Raw genomic sequence first — 20193 nt, 5'->3', positions numbered from 1 at the left:
AACATTCTAACTTTGGACTGGACACTGTTACGGCAACTCAGAAAGATATATAAAGAAATACTAAATGAAAAATCAAAAAGAAACTGAGGATTTTAGAGATCTGAAATAAAAACAAAATGCTAGTAAAACTCAGATCAGGCAGCATCATTGGAAAGACAAACAGTTAGAGTTTCAAGTCCATAAACTCTGTTCTTCTGAGTTGTGATGTAGGGTTCTGGACCTGAAAAAGTAATGGATACAGCCCAGTCAGATAAAGCTCTCCTCACCTTAAAGCACATCTACAAGAAGTGCTGTCACAGGAAAGCGACACCCATCGTCAAGGACTCCCACCATCCAGGTCATGCTCTTTTTGCTGGAAGGAGGTCCAGGAACCTGAGGTCCCACACCACCAGGTTCAGGAACCATTATTGCCCCTCAATCATCAGGCTCCTGAACCAGAGTATACAACTTCACTCACCCTATCAATGAACTGATTTCACAACCTATGGACTCACTTTCAAGGACTCTACAACACTTATTCTCGATGTTTATTTATTGTTATTATTTTGTTTTTCCTTTTGCATTTGCAGAATTTGTTGTCTTTTGCAGATTGGTTGTTTATCCATCTTTGCATGTAATCTTTCATTGTGTTTCTTTGTATCTCTGTGAATGCCTGCAAGAAAATAAATCTCAGGGTAGTGTATGGTGAATATATGTACTTTGAACTTCAAAACTGTGGCTATTTCTCTTTCCACAGATGCGCCTGACCTGCTGAGTTTTTCCAGCTTTTTCAGTTTTTATTTCAGGGAAGTGGAACTTTACTGTCCTGAGGCTAGTCAGCAAAGAATGTGCAGGAATTGTGCTGTCTACTTTTGGAACACAAGTTGTTGTATTGCATTTGCTTTTAAACAATGGACCTGTGGAAATTATAATAAGACCTTCATATTGCTCAGACAGAGCAAATGTGTGCACACTGTACCATAAGAATCCCTTTCCAGCACGTTACTGTGTTTGGTAGCAATAGAAGAAAATGCAAGTCACCCTCTAATATGCATGTAGGCCCTCCCTTTCAAAATCTGCCCTTTTTATCCGTTCAGAAAGCACCATGGTACAGGATCACCTCAGAAGCATTGCCGCAGCAGTTCACAGGAGACTTTAAACAGGATTGTTGCTTTTCAATTGGTGCCACAGCTGTATAACCAGAAACAAAAAGACAAAGCAAACGGAGTCATGGAAAATCTGACAGAGATATAGCACAAACAGGCCCTTCGGTCCCCTGAATCCGTGCTGACCATTAACCACCTGCTTACACAAATGCTACGTTAATCCCAGGTTTTAAATTCTCCCCGTATCCTCATCAACTTGCCGCACACTCTACTAGGTGGCTAATTAACCTTCCAAGCCCCACATCATTGTGATGTGATATGAAACCAGAGCACCCAGAGGAATCCCACATATGTATACAGGAGCTCCCTGAAGGAGAAAGGGAAGAAGGGCTGAGCGTCAGAGCTCTTACACCCAGGAGTTCAGGAAGAAACACAACACCTTCTAAACATTCGAAAAAGCATAATACCTGGAGGCTAGCATTTTGTAAAGCAGTGATGATGGAGAGTGGTAAATCCCCTCCTTCATAATCTGTGGCAGTTACAGAGAAGGAGGAAGTGCACAGTAACTGAGAACGAATGGAAGAGGCACTGTCCATTGTTAAAGAATTCCTCACAACTCAGTAATTATCTTTATTGTGCTCCATTTGCTCCACCAAGTCAGAGAGGCATTTCTTTCTAATTAAACCAGATTTTGAATATGACTTGGAACCTCCAATGGTCATATTCCGATACCTGCCAATAAGCAACAAAAAATCCCAGGAATTCCTTTTATGCCCAATTATCGTCATCATTATGTGCCGTGGGCGATCATCGTCTTGATTGTTCTTGGCTAATTTTCTACAGGTGCCATTGCCTTTTTCTGGGCAGTGTCTTTACAAGACCGGTGATCCCAGCCATTATCAATACTTTTCAGAGTGTCTGCCTGGCATCACTGGAATTGTGATATGCACCAGCTGCTCCCATGGTTTCCAGTAACCTGATTGGAGGACTAAGCAGGTGCTACTCCTTGCCCAAGCATGACCTGCAGGGTAGCAGAGTACCTTACAATCCCTCTGATAGATACCCATCTCCACCCCACCGCCCAATAAGATGACCAATTCCTCTTCTCCACTGGAAAGGTATTTTAGAAGGGTATTACATTAACCTCTATCCAATATGGGGTTATTGAATATGCAGAGTATTAGGAAGATTGCCAAAGCATTGGTGACATACTCTCTTGGCTGAAAAGGTTGTCAAATTAGAATGTTAACACATCACCACTGCCTTACCAATTAGATTTACAGGCAGAATACTCCAGCATTAGTTACAAAGCCCAAGGAAATGAACAAAGTTCTGACTGGTTTCCCCGTGTGTTAACTATAAGCCTGTTAACATCTGTCATTGACATAGAACATAGAAAACCTACAGTACAATACAGGCCCTTTGGCCCACAATGCTGTACCAAACATGTACTTGCTTTAGAATTACCTAGGGTTACCCACAGCCCTCTATTCTTCTAAGCTCCAAGTACCTATCCAGGAGCTCTTAAAAGACCCTATCGCATCCGCCTCCACCACAGTCGCTGGGAGCCCATTCCACGCACTCACCGCTCTGAGTAAAAAACTTACCCCTGACATCTCCTCTGTACCTCCTCCCAAGCACCTTAAAACTATGCGCTCTTGTGTTAGCCATTTCAGCCCTGGGAAAAAGCCTCTGACTATCCACATGATCAATGCCTCTCATCATCTTATACACCTCTATCAGGTCACCTCTCATCCTCCGTCACTCCAAGGAGAAAAGAAAAAGTTCACTCAACCTAGTCTCGTAAGGCTTGCTCCCCAATCCAGGCAACACCCTTGTAAGTCTCCTCTGCACCCTTTCTATGGTTTCCATATCCTTCTTATAGTGAGGCGACCAGAACTGAGCACAATACTCCAAGTGGGGTCTGACCAGGGTCCTATATAGCTGCAACATTACCACTCAGCTCTTACACTCAATCCCACGAATGATGAAGGCCAATGCACTGTATGCTTTCTTAACTACAGAGTCAACCTGCACAGCAGCTTTGAGTATCCTATGGACTCGGACCCCAAGATCCCTCTGATCCTCCACACTGCCAAGCGTCTTACCATTAATACTAATTCTGCCATCATATTTGACCTACCAAAATGAACCACCTCACACTTATCTGGGTTGAACTACATCTGCCACTTCTCAGCCCAGTTTTGTATCCTATCGATGTCCCGCTGTAATATCTGACAGCCCTCCACACTACCTACAACACCCCCAACATTTGTGTCATCAGCAAATTTACTAATCCATCCCTCCACTTCCTCATCCAGGTCATTTATAAAAATCACGAAGAGAAGGGTTCCCAGAACAGATCCCTTAGTCACACCACTGGTCACCAACCTCCATGCAGAATATGACCCATCTACAACCACTCTTTGCCTTCTGTGGGCACGCCAGTTCTGGATCCACAAAGCAATGTCCCCTTGGATCCCATGCCTCCTTACTTTCTCAATAAGCCTTGCATGGGGTACCTTATCAAATGCCTTGCTGAAATCCATATACACTACATCTACTGCTCTACCTTCATCAATGTGTTTAGTCATATTCTTCTTTGGCACTGGTATAATTGAAGCCTGCTTGAAGCAGGTGAGTACTTAAGACTGCTGAAACAAGATGTTAAGATATCAGTGAACACTCCTACCTGTTGATCAACAAGGTCTTTAGTACTCGGCCAGGTCTACCATCTGGGCCGGATGCTTTCTGTGGGTTCATCTTCCTGAAGGATGCTCTCATGCCAGCCTCAGAAACTGAAATCACAGGGTCATCAGAGGCTGTATGCGAGTTTGTGATGGCTCCTCCAGGTTTTGCAGGTCGAAGTGAGCACCGAAGAAATTATGCTCATCTAGGAGCAAAGCCTTGTAATCACCTATGTCACTTGGTTTCCCCCTGTAGGAGGTGATAGCATTCAAGCACTGCCACTGCTGTCGAGGACTGGTTCCAGACTGGTCCAGAATTGCTACTTCGACAGTGAGATGTACCTGGACCCCTTGTATTTCACTTGATTGCTAGACCTGAATGCCACTGATCAGGCTGTCAGCAGATTGCAGATCTCAGGGTCCACTCACGGTTTCAGGTTTGGGAAGTCTCTGAATGATCTTGTGGAGGCTCTCGTCTACAACTGCTTTTATAAAAACTGTGGCTACTGTAGTGTATTAATTCAGATCATCTGATGAGTCCTTGAACACAGCCCAGACCACTGACTTGAAGCAATCCTGTAGCTGCTCCTCTGTCTCGTATGTTAGGACCCCTGCCACTGCAGGTTATATATATGTTGATGATCTGGACAGAGGTTTTGTCAAACAAACCTGACTGAAGTCCCTATGATTTGAAATGCACCATAGTGACCCGTTTCTTGTTAGGTGACAGCAGCGTTCAATATTTTGAGTGCTTTGAGTTGAACAGTGATTTGCAAAGAATAGAGTGGGGAGTTCAGTTTAGCTGATAGGAGTTGTTACAAGCCAGTGAACTGTCAGAATGCAGCTTAGTTAGAGTAACAGGAAGAGCCGATCTGCTATTCAGCGAGAAAACTAATCGACAGCTTCACAAAACTAAGTGCGTACTAATGAGAGGTGGCTTAGGGTTTGTAACATTTAATCCTACTCAAGAGAGAGTTTTAAGGAGCCGTTGGCTTTTTCTATAGGTGATCTCTATATTGCTCCCCAGTGAAGAGATATGATTACTGTACCTGAGAGCAGACACAACATCATACTGTAGAAGTTTAGCGCAGCAGGAATTTGTTGTAAAATCAGCATCCTGACTGACTGTGTCACAGCCTGGTATGGGAGCTATACTACCCTCAGCCGCAGGGCACCGCAGAGAGTGGTGTGGACAGGCCAGTGTATCTGTGAATGTGAACTTTCCTCTATTCAGGACACTTACAGCAGCAGGTCTTAAAAATAGCCCAGAGGATCATCAAGGACTCCAGCCAACCCAACCACAAACTGTTTCAGCTGCTCCAACTAGTAAACGGTACCACAGCATTAAGGTCATAACCAACAGGCTATGGACAGCTTCTTTCACCAGGCCATCAGATTTGTCAATACACTGTGATCTGATTGCATATCTGACTATACATTGTATCTGACTGTAGATGCAAGTATACAGAACAATTATGTATACGATCTTCATGTTTGAGCAATAACCTTCCATATTTCCTTTCCTTATGGCTTGTACTTTGCGGTAGGGAGACAAAGATTTTTACTCCCTCATGTTGTGAGATGGATGTAAGAAATAAATAGAAATTACAATATTGAGATAATACAGCATTGGTGACAATTAACTTCCAACATTGCTAGAGTGTGATGACTGTTCATAATAAACTAACATGCTATAAAATAAACTAAATCTCAGCTTTAGCTATCTTTATAGTAAAGTTATTGTTTAAAATATGAAGCATCCATGTTAGGCAAGAAAAAGACAGTATGTCTGGAGGACCTCCAATACAACACTGACAATATTATCATATTTTAGGAAATAATGCCTCTTTTAGGGGAAATCCTATTCTAACAACTTTGTCCGGTTTATGCTGTAAAGCAGGTGCAATGACGCTTCTCCTTCGTGGAAGCAGTTGGTGTGTTACAATACATGAGTGAAAGGAGTCTCTGGGGATGTGCCAGAGGACAGCCAGGGTGCTGGTAGTAGCCAGTCAGGTGATCCTGCCACGTCCCTGGTGGTTCAAACATCCCAATGCAGAATTCTGGCAAAAGATTTGTGTGAATCCCTAATTCTCCTGTTAAACAAAATAATTTGGAATTAAAATTCAAGAATCGATTAGCATTACCTGGCAGCTGAAATGGAATTTGAACACCGAAAACAGATGACACTAAAATCTATTATGCAAAATGGATTGTCAGGTTGCAGATAAAGCTTCAAATCCTTAATTCCAATCTTGCTTCTGAGTTTGGTCAAAGACCCAGGACATTTTCCAGAAGGATCACTGTGGCAAACAATAATTCAATCCTCCAACCAATGCTGCTTCTAAAACTTCATTCAACCTGCTCAGTTGTTGATAATGCTAAGGTTGACCCTTTCAATTTTTTTCAATACATTAATAGTAAATTAAAGACAAGGAGGAAGTTGAGTGTTATAGGAATAATAGTGGGGTTTTAAATTATGCAGAGAAGGACATAGTGGACACACTTAACTCAAATTTTGCTGAAGTATTCACCTGCAAAGATGCTACCAATTTGGCATTAAGTCTACAGAAAAATAAGGTTCTTTTAAGTGACAGAAATCTTAGAAAGTGAGCTCCTGCTTCAGCTGAAAAGGCTGAAAGTTAATAAATCTCAGACAACATATATTCAAGGGTACTTAGAGGTCTGTGATTATATATCCAAACCACTAACATGTATTTTTCAAAAGTCATTGAAGACTGGTGAAATGTCTAGGTACTGGAAATGGGCAAACGTTTTCCCAGTATACAAGGGTGACTACACTGACCCTAGTAACTATAGGCCAGTAAGCTTAACTCATCTCCTTCTACCTTAGGCCACAAACTTATCAATCACCCCTGATGAGTTATTAACTTGAAACTCTTTGCATAATCACTCAAAGAGTTGAGCCGCATGTGCATGTAACGAGAGCCGTACAACTCACCTCCTTCTACCTTAGGCCACAAACTTATCAATCACACCTGCTGTGGACACTTTCTGGAGGTCCAAGATCCATGTGCTCCACGACCGCTGGACTAAGTGTGTAAATGTAGGAGAGGACTATGTTGAAAAATACATGTGCTAGGTTTTCTAAAATTAACTCCTTCTACCTTAGGCCACAAACTTATCAATCACCCCTCATAGTGTGAGGGATGTGGAGGCACTGGAAAGAGTCCAGAGAAGGGCAACTAAATTCAATGCAGGGCTGCGGGGTATGAGCTATGAAGAAAGTCTGAAATAATTAAATTGTTTTAACCTATAGAATGAGTGGAGATGGGATAGAAATGTTCAAAATCATTAAGGGTCTAAGTAAGGTGGATGCCAGCTACTACTTCAAAATTAATCCATGATCAATGACACAGGGCCATAGCTGGAGACTGGATTAAGGGGAGATTTAAATGAGATTATGAGGACACTCAGTCCTCATTTATTGTCATTTAGAAATACATGCTTTAAAAAATGATACAATGTTCCTCCAGAAAGATATCACAGAAATACAGGACAAACTGACAAAACCTCATAATTATAACATATAATTACAACAGTGCAAAGCAATACTGTAATTTGATAAAGAGCAGACCATGGGCACGGTAAAAAAAAGTCTCAAGTCCCAATAGCCTCATCATCTCATACAGACAGTAGACGGGAGAAACTCTCTCCGCTATGAACCCCCAAGTGCTGCAAACTTGCCAATGCAGCACCATTGGAAGCACCCGACTGCAGCCGACTCTGAGTCTGTCCAAATACTTTGAGCCTCCAACCAGCCCTCCGACACCGAGCACCATCTCTGCGGAGTGTTTTGACCCCGCCCTGGCCGCCAAGTAACAAGCAAAGCCGAGGACTCGGGGCCTTCCCCTCCAGAGATTTCGGACCACACAGTAGCAGCAACAGCAAAGCAGGCATTTCAGAAGTTTTCCAGATGTTCCTCTGTGCTCTCACGTCTATCTCCGTCAAATCAGGATTGTGCACGGCACGTTCACTGGAGTGGCCACTGCGAGTTGCGTCGCGCCACCATCTTCTCTTCCTCAGATTTCAGACTAACATCAGGAAGCATTTCTTTACACAGAAAGCTGTGGACCCATGGAACTAATCACCTAGTTGTGTAGTTGAAAGTAGTAACTTGGAGACTTTCAAATCTAAATTTGATAGTTATCTCAACACATTCTGTGAATAGGAATTTGGCAAGCTTTTTTGAGCTGAATGACCTGTTCTTGTCAAAAACGTTCTAATGTTCAGTCACATACATGAGATCAAAAACTTTAAAACCAATTAGAATACTGTGGAGAGCATTCTAGCTCGTTGCATTACCATCTGGTATGGAGGGGCCAACGCACGAGATTGGAAAAAGCTACAGAGAGTTGCAAGTTCATCCAGCTCTGTCATAAGCACTAGTTCTCCCGGCACTGAGGACATCTTCATAGGGCGATTCCACAAAAAGGTGGCATCCATCATTAAGGGCACCCATCACCCAGGACATGTCCTCTTCTTATTGTTACCATCAGGAAGGAGGTACAGGAGACCACACTCAATGTTATAAATATTGCAACTAACTTTTTTAAAGTATTGCACTGTACTGCTGCTGCAATACGACAAATTTCATGACATATGCTTGATTCTAATTCCTTTATTTATTCTAATTCACTTTGTAGCAGCAGCATCTCATTGAAACCTATGGAATATTGAAAGGCCTAAATAGAGTGGACATGGAGAAGATGTTTCCTTAATGGGAGAGCCTAGGACCAGAGGGCACAACTCAGAATACAAGAACATGCCTTTAGAGCAGAGATGAGGGGGAATTTCTTTAGCTAGATGGTAGTACACCTGTGGAATTCATTGCACAGATAGCTGTGGAAGGCAAGTCTTTGGATATACTTAAAGTCGAATTTGATAGTTTTTTGATTCGCAAGCATGTCAAAGAATACCGGGTGAAGGCATGAAAGTCGAGTCGAGAGGGATAATAAATCTGCCATGATCAAATGGTGGAGCAGATTCGATTGGCAAGTGACCCAATTCTGTCTTATCATCTTATCGTCTTATCTGCTACTTCTAAGAGGAAATCAGGAGATTCTAATTGGGAAGCTATAATTTAAAAAAAATATAGACAAACTGAAAGAAAGCAAAAATTATCAATTAAATATATAACACACTTCTGGATAAACAGATATATCTTGTAACTAGCTACTGCCTGAAAACTTTGGGCATCACTTGGGATGATATATGCCGAACAGATATGAAACTACCAATATGGTATTGGGGGGAGGTTTTCTCAACTTAAAATGTAATCTGAAATACTATTCTTGTTCCAGCAGTACCTCATGAACTTGTAAGAATGAAAGTTTTTAGTACACATCTGTGTGTTTCAAAGAGTACTTCACAGTAGCTTCTTTGAAAGCACTTTATCACTGTGGTCATCCTAGGAGTTCTTTATTGTCACTCTTATCTAATAAGTAAAATTATACAGAGTGCAGCAGAACATGTAGCAAAGACTCTGTTGAGGTAGAGGAGCTATGTATATTGCATATACATATGAGAAAGACAATGCTTTGCTCTGTAGTACCTTTATACACATCACACACCAGAAATTACAGTTATTAAGATCACTTAATATGAATGCTTATTAGGAATTTTGTCTTTGAAATGTGGTCATCTAAGTTCCAGACAAGCTACCAAATAAACACACAAAACACTGGAGGAACTCAGCAGGTCAGATAGCATCTGTGGAACAGAGTAAACAGTCGACATGCATTCTTTTCTTCTTTCTATCCCTGTCATATGGCTGGTTTTCTTCTTTTTTATGTTCACCACTTAATTCATCAATGAGAAACTGTGTTTGCAGACAGAAGGTAGCTTGCACTCCTTCCCTTCTCCCTCCTGCCATCTTCTTTTTCCGGCTTCTTCCCCTTCCTTTCCAGTGTCTCCGCCCAAAACATCAACTCTTTATTCCTCTCCATAGATGCAGCCCGACCTGCTGAGTTCCTCCAGCATTTTATGTGTGTTACTCTAGATTTCCAGCATCTGCAAAATCTTTAGTGTTCAGTAAAATTTTTTAAAAACTGTTGAATTGAAAGTCTGGAACTTCTTTGACTCTCAGTAGCATTATTGTCAAATTGTGGTTCGGTTACTCTATTCCTTAAGTTTGAAACTCAAAATCAACAGCAATAGGATAAATACATTGCTATATTAACTATATTAACTTGCTACAATATCCAACTGTATAATGTCTTTACAGTCGCAAGTGTCTCACATTTCCATGCAGGAAGGACAGCAAGATAAAATTTGATAGCAAATAATCAAAATGAAAAAATAAGTTTTAAGGAGTGTTTTAACTTGTTGGTCAGGACATGAAGGGATACATAGTCATAGTCATACTTTATTAATCCTGGGGGAAATTGGCTTTCGTTACAGTTGCTCCAGGGAGGAGGCAGCAGATTGGGGCTGAGAGGAAAATTCGACCAGCTATGATGAAATAGTGGAACAGACTCGATGGGCCAAATGGCCTAATTCTGCTCCTATACCTTATGGTCTTAATTGATGAAAGAGAGGTGACCAGGTCTATTAAGGGCAGAATTCCAAACCTTATTTGCTAGGCAGCTGAGAGTGTGCCTGCTAATGTAGGACAATTAAAGGTGTGCAGATATATGGCAAGGTGAACTGGGGGGGGGGGGGGGGAACGATTTTTGTATAAATATCCTGCTAATGAAGATTCACCTCTGCTGGATACACCTATCACTTGCCAGCTCCTGCTCCACTCTTCTTCCTCACCTCTGTATATACTACCCATCTCCTCTCTTTCTTTCAGTCCAGATGAAGGGTCTCCACTCAAAGTGTCAACTGTCCAGTTCCCTCTCTAGATCCCCCCGACCCAATAAATTCCTCCAGCAGCTCTTTTTTGCTCTGCAGTCTAGTATTTCCTTAAAATCACACTTGATAAAGTTCTCCCCTAATGTCTAGGGCTGATACTACCATATCACCACTAGAGTTCAGCACCTCTGTCCATATTTCAAATGCTCGATGATGTCTAGTGCTGAGTAGCCCTGGCAAAACACAAAACTGTGCATTGGTAATTAGGTTACTAGTTTAGGTATTTAATTGGTTCGGCACAACATTGTGGACTGAAAGGCCTGTTCCTGTGTTGTGCTGTACTGTTCTATATTTTCGTATGTAATTGCTACTCAACCACACTGTCAACTACCCTGCCAATGAGTAAGAGTGGAAGGATGGTCAGTAATTAGCGGGATTGGTTTGGTCAATAATTAGCCAAGTTGGATTTGTCCTGCTTTTTTTTAAAAACAGGACTTGGTAATTTTCCACAAGTGCGGGTAAATGGTAGCATAGTGGTTGTACTGAATAGCTTGGGGTACTAAAGTTCTTCCTGCTCTCTATTTCTCCTCCTTCCTATTCCCTCTGCCACATCTCTGTCTGCTTCCAGTATCTCACCTCTGACTCTTTCACCATTTAGATAAAATTTATCAATATATCAAAACTCTTGTTCTGAGGCAACATCAGGATTAAAATTAGGACTTGATTATTAAACAAAGGGAAGAATTCTTCTGATAACCTGTTTTCTTCTTTACCCAACCTGTTTCCAAATCTCTCAGGCAACACACATAAAAGTTGCTGGTGAACGCAGCAGGCCAGGCAGCATCAGGCTGCTTTAATATTAAACTACGATTGCAATAAGCACAAGAGATTCTGCAGATGCTGGAAACTCTGACAAATTGCTGGAGGAACTCACCAGGTCAGGCAGCATCTATGGAGAGGAATAAACGGTCGGGGTTTCGGGCTGAGACCCTTCATCAGGACTGCTAAATGCTGCCTGACCTGCTGAGCCGCAGTATTTTGAGTGTTTCAGTCTTGTATTGTTCTGATTCCAACTATATTATTTTATATATTATACAGATGATTTTTTGGCACTAATTATCTCTGGAATTTAATAGACAACCTTAGCTGTTTTAAAGCAAGCCGCATCGGACTGGAATTGTTCTCCGCAAAAAAAACCAATCTGTCCACAATTCGCACTAGGATACTAGGGTGTCTTTGAAAAGTTACGCAGCTACTTTTCTGGATAGTGGAAGAATTGCCGCAAAAGCCCAGCGTTGTTTCCTGATCAAGGAAGCGGAGAGCTTCGAAGGGCGGAGACTTGCCTTCCTCAAAAGTTTTGGTAAACTCATGTACTCCCTGTGTACATTCTCATTAACAGGCAAAGGAAATCTTGCAAAGTTATGCGAATTGTTTTTTAAAAAAAAGCTTTAACGTTAAGTTTTGGTTTTATAAACATCTTCCCACTCTTACCTTTTATCCTCTGGAATGAAAGATGATGTTTCCGATCAGTGCTTGCCACTTGTGCCGATCGCTGGAAACCTCCGGAGAGATGTGTCGTTTTTAAATAACTACTTCCTCGTCTGCTGCGAAGAGGGACTATAGGCAAATGAAGCCCTGCCCCCCCTCCCCCAAACACGGCACTACCCTCTGGCAAAATCTACCAGTCGCTGGAAAACAACACCAGAGACCGAGGAGCAGCGAAGCGACAGTGAGTACTGGCGCGAAGCCAAAGATTGCTCTGAGAATGTACTCTCAACCCGAGGCTGATTCCATTTACTTTCACGTGTTCGCGGTGATCACGAAGTTTTACTTCTCTGAGACACCGATTTATCTTTCATCATGACAGTTGGCACATTCATATTTAGTGACTATAGTTCCGCTGCTCGAGGCCAAACCAGAAGAACGAAGCAGCACAAGTCAGGCAGCAACGTCCTATATGATTTGTGTATTTATCTAACTCTATACAGTACATCGTGTTCATTTAAATATATACAAATTTACTTCTTTCACATTAAAAATATTATCCTTTCCCACGAGTGTTTAAAAGCATGAAGTCCTCCTTACGTCTCCACCAACGGAGGTGCAAGGCATTGCCTCCCTCCTCTAGCCTGCAGGTCGCCCTTGGGGACGGTGCAGCGCCGGTTTAGCACCTCCCCCCCACCCCAACCACCAGTCAGGGTCACGTGAAGCCATGGGAGGACGTGGTGGGTGATCCTATGAGCGGCTCCCGGTTATACGCTCACGCCAGGCAGACAGTCTGAAGAGTACAGTATCGATAATGGCTGGCGTCATCCACCTGCCCAGAAGAAGGCAACAGCTAACTGTTTCTGTAGAAAAATTTGCCAAGAACATTCGTCAGACCATGAATGATCGCCCACATTGATATGACAGGGCACATGATGGTGGTGATGATCCTTGCCTATGGTGCACTCCAGCTTCTGTGGTGACCTCCAAGGGAGTCCAGCATTTCAAATTCAACAATGGGCCGTGTCCTCTGAGAGGGTTAGTCTCTTGGGCAGGGACCAGGGGAGTGTTGGGGTAAGGCTCACCTGTTGTAATAGTGCCAGCAGCCCAACCACTGGGGAGGAGTGGGGCCACCATTTCACCAGTAACCAAGCTGATCACCAGCTAGCCCGTGCAACTTAAAATCAGAATACACTGTAAATGGTCCATGAGATGAGGCCCTGAGCAGTGTGAAATTCACAGCAATTTGTCACATGATGGACCATGATTGTTAAACACTAAACTGTAGTTCCTGGTACAGGGTGTGGAGGCAGAGAACTATTCACTATTTGCAGAAGGCCCTCCAAATATGCACTCAGACTTCAGTAGGGACATAGCTGTAGAAGTACAGCCAAGCAATTGGACTTTCCAAAGTGTGCCTCTGTTCAGCTAAGGTGGCATGCAGAGGGTGAGGAAACATTGTTCAGAATCGCCAGGATTTTTCGTAGGGTCCTTTGTTCTACCACAGCCTCCAGTGTGTCCAGTTTGACTTCTATAACAGAGCCAGCCTTTCTAATCAGTTTATTGAGCCTGTTGGCATCACCTCTATTGATACCATTGCCTGCCCTGGCACACCACAGCGTAGAAGATTGTACTGGCGACAACAAACTAGTAGAACATGTGAAGGACGGCCCTGCATACGCCAAAGTACATCAGTCTCCTCAGGAAGTAGAGGAGACTCTGGCCCTTCTTATACACAGCCTCTATGTTGGTACTCCAAACTCAGGTCTGTGATCCAGATGCACCCCCTGGTACTTGTAGGTCCTCACCACCATCAATAGTAACAGGGAGCAGTGCATGCTTAGTCTTACTGCAGTCCATTACCATCTCCTTTTCTCTTACTGATGTTGAGCTGCAGATGATTCAGCTTGCACCATTTGACAAAGGGATATCCATAGGATATCAATGGTAATGCCATTGAATGTCAAGGATAGTTAGCTTAGCTGCACTTTCTGGAAATAATCCTTACCTGAAATATACTTACTTATTAAGATACTACACAGAATAGGCCCCTCCGGCCCTTTGAACCACGCTGCCCAGCAAAACTCATGATTTAATCCTTGCATAATCACGGGACAATTTAGACTGTGGGAGGAAACCAGAGCACCCAGAGGAAACCCACAAACTCCTTATTTACAAACATACAAACTCCTTACAGACAATTGACCCAGGTAGCTGGTACTGCAAAGCTTTGTGCGAACCACTATGCTAGCATGCTACCTGGGAAATGTAACAGGATAAAAGCTTAACAAGTAGGAACAAGAAATACCCCTTCAGCATCATGCTCACTCTCCACCATTCAAGAAAATCATGACTGGTCTTTCATGTCATCCTGTACTAACAGACGCATTTCCCTTGACATCCTTAGTATCCAAAAATCTCTCACCCTTAACCTTATCATTGACCGAGCCTTGGCAGCTCTCTTGGATTTAGTCTCAAACATTCATTGCTAGCTGGGTAAAGAAATGTCTCCTCTGAATTCTGAATTGTTGATCTACTATTTTGGGATTATGACCTTTGGGTTTGGGCATCCCATTAACCAAGCTTCTAATCATCCATATTCCATAAGAATTTGATCATCTGGGATTCACCAGGATCACCTCTCTTTCTTTTAACGCCAAGAGACTATCACCGCATTCTGCTTAATGTTTTCTCAGCAAAAGCGCTATTTCCCTTTTTCCTTGGTGTCAACCCTTCTATTGCAAGTATATCAATCTGTAAATAGAGAAAGCATACCTCTACACAGTATTTCAGGTCCAGTCTTACCAGCGCTCTGTATGGTTAGCGTAAGATATCTCTAATACTCAAACCATTTCGCAATAGAGGCCCAAAGGCAACAGAGGGTGATTCAATACAGTATCAGACATTTTATTTGAATAGTTTACTTCAATATATTGGGTACAGACAAATGCTTCTTTAGGAAATATATATTAAGAAACAATATTTGTTTTCAATACCTGCACCTTAACTTTCAATAAATCATGTACAAACGCACCCAGGCCTTCTGAACAGTGTTATCTTTCAAAAAGTACTCACTTTTTTGTTTTTACCAAAGTTCATAGTTCAAAGTATACTTATTATCTAAGTACATATATGTCACCATATACAAGCCTAAGATTAATTTTTTTGCAGGCACCTACAGTAAATTCAAGAAATCCCACAGCATCCATGAAAGACGACACCAAAAAGGATAGGCAAACAATCAATGTGCAAAGAACACCCAAATGCAAATACAAAAAGGAAAAGAGCAGTCAACCAAAATAATGATAAATAAATAAGCAATAAATTGTCATAACAGGGGGCACTGGGAGCAGACCCTAATGCAAGACACGGACACTGAAGTACTAGGAATGGGACAGGACTAGAGACTAGAGTTAGGGACGTGACTGGTTGCAGACTAGGAGCTGGGACAAGAACACAGACTTAGGCTAGGACATTGTCTAGGCAAGTGGGACCAGAACTAGGAACTGGGAAATAGGAGCCGGGGCTTGGGCTCCGAGCCAGAGACTGGACAAGGACCCAGAACCTGGGTTTTGACTCAGGCTCAGACCCCAGAAATAGGCAAGGGCATGACGTGGCTACAGGACCGGACATGGCTTGGGTTCGGACTGCAAGCTAGAGACTGGATAAGGACCCAGAACCTGGGTCTTGACTCGGGCTCGGACTCCAGAACTAGGCAAAGACGTGACGTGTTCTTGGGAGACAAGACTAGGCGAGGCTACAGGACAGAACGGGAGACTCCTGGGCAGGACGAGAACACGAAGCCTTGACCTAGTACTCAGGAACAGCCAAGCCTTGGACTTGGGATGACAGGAACCTCAGAACCTTGGACTTGGGATGACAGGAACGCAGAACACAGAGCCTTGGACTTGGGGAGGATGGGAACACAGAGCCTTGGACTTGCGAGACAGGAATACAGGGACATGGAACACAGAGCCGGGACCCCTCCTTGGGAACAGGACTTAGGGCTAGGACTTGTACACAGAACACAAAGCCAGGACCCCTTCTTGGGAGCAGGACTTGGGGCCAGGGCTCTACACAGAATGCTGAACACAACAAGACAGTTCCTAATGCTACGTAGCAACAAACAGCCAGACCTACCTAGCACAGGCGTGGACACAGAGACAGTTCCAACTCAACAATAGACAGTTCCTTATCTTGACACAGCAAGGCTCCAGTCTCACTCCGGTGGTTGAACTTGACAAGGCTGCGGGCAAAGGCTCCAGAAGGAAGGTGAAGGGAAGGGAACAGTCCAGCCTTAGGGTAACAGCAAACACAGCCTGGCTTACCCAACAGAGGCAAGGACAGGAATAATTATTATTTCTCCTCCTTCTCCTCATCCACATTGTTGCATTACTGCCATCTTCAGGATTTATTGTCCCTCATTGTCCATTCACTTTAAAGCCGTCTTTCCAGTCCCATTGCCCTTAAAAAACTAAACAACCATTTCCTCCCCGATCACTCTCCACATTCCAATAAACCTTTAACACTTCTCTACCAGTCCTATTTTGCATAATTGTTGTAACATTTGTTGCCTTTCCTGTGCAAATTTCCAGCATGAAATAAGGATATGCTCTACTGTTTCACTCTCCTGACAAAAAAAAATTGCAAAAACCTGTTGGATGCTTATTTATGATGGCCAGAGTACTGTGCCCAATTCTCAGTCTACTTATAGTGACTTGCTCCTTCCACTTTACTCCCCTACTTCTTCCCATATCTACTCTGTTCTGAATTGAATTTAAATGTCTTCCTTTATTGCTCTATCCCAATGCTGCTGCCACTGTTGATTTATTCTTCTCCACACTATGCTCTTCCCCTCTGATTTTGATAGTTGAATATTGACCTCTATAGATCCTTTTTTGACTGCTGCTTTTGCCAGCCTATCTGCTGTCTCATTTGCCATAATACCCAAATGTGCTGGAACCCACATGAATGCGATATTTTTGCCTTGTCTAGCCAGTCTTGAATTTGCAAACAGGATTTCATAAAGCAGATCCTGGTGACCTCTAGCTGTACCCGCCTTAATGCTTGCAAGGGCTGGTACAGAATCACTATATATCAAAAGATTATTACAATCAACCTGCTCACTCCATTCTAGTGCTAACAATATGGCAAACATTTCAACTGCATATACACTCAAGCAAACAGGTGTTCTCTTGCTAATTTCCAATTGATAACTTGGTACAACAATTGCAGACCCTGTTGCACCTGTTTCTGGATCCTTTGATTCATCTGTAAAAATCTGTATGTCTTTATACTTACATTCCCTATAACTATGATATTCACTGAGTATATCAGCCGTCTTATTACTGTGCTTAATCTTAAGCAATTCCAAATCTACAGAGGGATTTTCTAATACCCAGAAAGGTCTGACAGGCCACACCACACTTGGACAAAACTCTTAATCGTATACACCCATATCTTTTGCCGTTTGCTCTCCTGCCCAGCCAAGATTTTCTTTTTGTGTCCTCTCCTTCTCCCAGCATGTCAGCAACACCCTTTTTGTAGAATGGCTATCACCGCACCCTCTTAAATTAATCCAGTAATTGGCCTCCAGCTGTTTACGCCGCAACCCCAATGGCATTTCATTTGCTTCAACTTGGAGTGCACACTCTGGGGAAGTTCTAACCGCTCCCAACCGCTCTTAGGGCCCGAGCTTACACGATATCCAGTTCTGCCAGCACAGATTTTGCTGCTGACCCATATACAATACTTCCATAGTCTAATCTTGATCTTATTAATGCTACATAAATATACTTCAGTGATGCAAAATCAGCGCCCCATTCCAATCCAGCAAGGCACCTCATGACATTTATCACATTTTTACATTTACTAACTACTTATCTAACATGTTCTCTCCATGTTAATCTCAAGACAAAGTGCACTCCCAAAAACGAAAAACTTTCAACTCTTCCCATACAGATTCAAATTAAGTCCCCTGAACTTTTTCCTTGTAAAGAACATGGCTTTTGTCTTCGCCACTGAAAATTTAACACCCCACTTTGTCCCCCACTCTTCAACTTGATTAATTCCATCTTGCATTTTCGTAATTATATGTTCAATATTTCTCTCTCTTTTTCACAAAGCCCTGTCATCTGCAAACAATGACCTCCCCGCTTCCGTTGGAATATTTACGAATATATCATTTATCAAAATGGAGAATAAAGTTGGACTCACTACACTCCCCTGAGGCGTCCCATTTTCTACAACATACTGGCTTGATAGCTCTGATCCTATCGTCACCTGAATAGTTCTCCTGTTTAAAAAGTCCTTAACCCAATCGAACATTGCACGCCCCCCCCCCCCTGCAATTCCCATTAAATGTAGCTTGATTAGGAGCCCCTCTTTCCATAACATATCATAAGCTTTCTCAACATCAAAAAAAACTGCAACCACTGTCTCTTTATTTACTCGAGCTTTTCGTATTTCATCCTCTAGACACAACACTGGATCCATAGTATTCCTTCCTTTCCTGAACCCGCTTTGATACATAGCCACCATACCTCTACTTTCCAAGAAGTACTCTAACCTCTCATTTATCATACGTTCCATCAGTTCACATACATGTGACGTCAAGGCAATTGGCCTGTAGTTTTCCGGCCTGCTGACATCTTTCCCAGGTTTCCTTATTGGAATAATTATTGCCTCTTTCCAGCTCCCTGGTATTCTCCCTTCATCCCAGACTTTGTTATACAGAAGCAGTAGTTTCTCCAGACTTCCTGCACTCAAGTGTTTTATCATACTATAACACATTTCATCTTTACCTGGCGCAGTCTTTCCTGTTTTATCTAGTGCCTTTCTTAATCTCCCATGCTGAAAGGAACATCTTGCACACCGTCAAGGTTAGTTTTCCTACATAAAACCCCATATTTTGAGCTTTTGTTCTCTCTCTACCTCTTCTTCCCTGCTCAGTCAAATTATCGGAACTATGTACCATAATAAAAGTGTTTGTCAACAACTCTGCCTTTTCCTTATTTGTTACTGCAGTCACATTTCCATCAACCAGAACTGGGTACCTCCACTCTCTCCTGTCCCCTCCCATCCTTTTTATCATCCCCCACACCTCTCCTGCTTGAGGTGTTTCCGATTGAATCACAATACTTTCTCCAGTGCGTCCTTTTAGCATGGCTTATTGTCCTCCTTACTACTGCCTGAGCTTGGTTGTACTGAATCATATGTTGGAAGTTATGAGTTCTTTTAATCAGTTTAAATGCCTTATTTCTATTTCTCACTGCTTCCTTACAATTGTTATCCCACCATGGTATTATTCTCTTCTTTATTCTTTCCTTTATTTTTAGGAATGGATTCTAATGCAGCTGATATTATACCTTGTTTTATTATGCTGTCAAGTGTTTCTATGTCCGTTCCATCACTGATCTGACTTGGATATCTATCACTTTTTTCCAGAAATTTCTCCCAATTGGCTTTCTCAAGGATCCATTTCCCACCTGTATTCTTCATGACCAATGAAGCAGAAATATTTATCTTGCACCAAGTTGGGTAATGATCACTCCCTACAGTTCCTTCTTGGTACACTAACCAATCACACACTGATGCAATGGAGTTTGATACTAATGTAAGATCAAGCACAGATTCTTTACCTGTATTAACATCCATTCTAGCACTACTGCCATCATTTAGGCACACTAAATACTTCTCATCTAGCAACTCCTCTATTACCTGACCATTGATGTCTGTTCTGTCACTCCCTCATAATACATTATGTCCATTAAAATCACCACACCAAACAACGTTACTACTATTCTGCCCTTCTTTCTCCTCAAGCTTGTTTAACTCTAGTCTTTTGCATGGATTATAATAATTCACAATCACCAACTCTTTCCTTTCAGCCCATACTTTTACTACCACATACTCTTGTTCACTTCCTATACCTAGTATTCTATAAGGAATACCTTGCTTTACACAAGTTGCACATCCTCCTCTTCCCCCCTCTCTCTTGTCTCGCCTTACTGCCTCATAACCATATTAAACAAAATTTAAGTTAGGTTTTAACCAGGTCTCCTGGATACACACAACATCTGGCTTCTCTCTCCTACTAGCTATAAACTGCTTGAAATCTT

General features: G+C 42.4%; 1 protein-coding gene across 1 annotated transcript in view; it reads right to left on the bottom strand.

The window, feature by feature from the left end:
- The window catches only part of LOC140194085 (adhesion G protein-coupled receptor F4-like), a 119988-nt gene extending 107760 nt beyond the window's left edge, over positions 1–12228 (bottom strand). The window contains exon 1 of the mRNA XM_072251504.1: positions 12080–12228. The gene's annotated coding sequence lies outside the window, so the exon portion shown is untranslated. The remainder of the gene's footprint in view (positions 1–12079) is intronic.
- Between the last annotated feature and the right edge of the window lie 7965 nt (positions 12229–20193).

The sequence above is a fragment of the Mobula birostris genome, chromosome 2, assembly GCF_030028105.1.
Source record: "Mobula birostris isolate sMobBir1 chromosome 2, sMobBir1.hap1, whole genome shotgun sequence".
Classification (NCBI taxonomy): domain Eukaryota; kingdom Metazoa; phylum Chordata; class Chondrichthyes; order Myliobatiformes; family Myliobatidae; genus Mobula; species Mobula birostris.
This window is presented reverse-complemented; position numbering and strand designations above follow the sequence as displayed.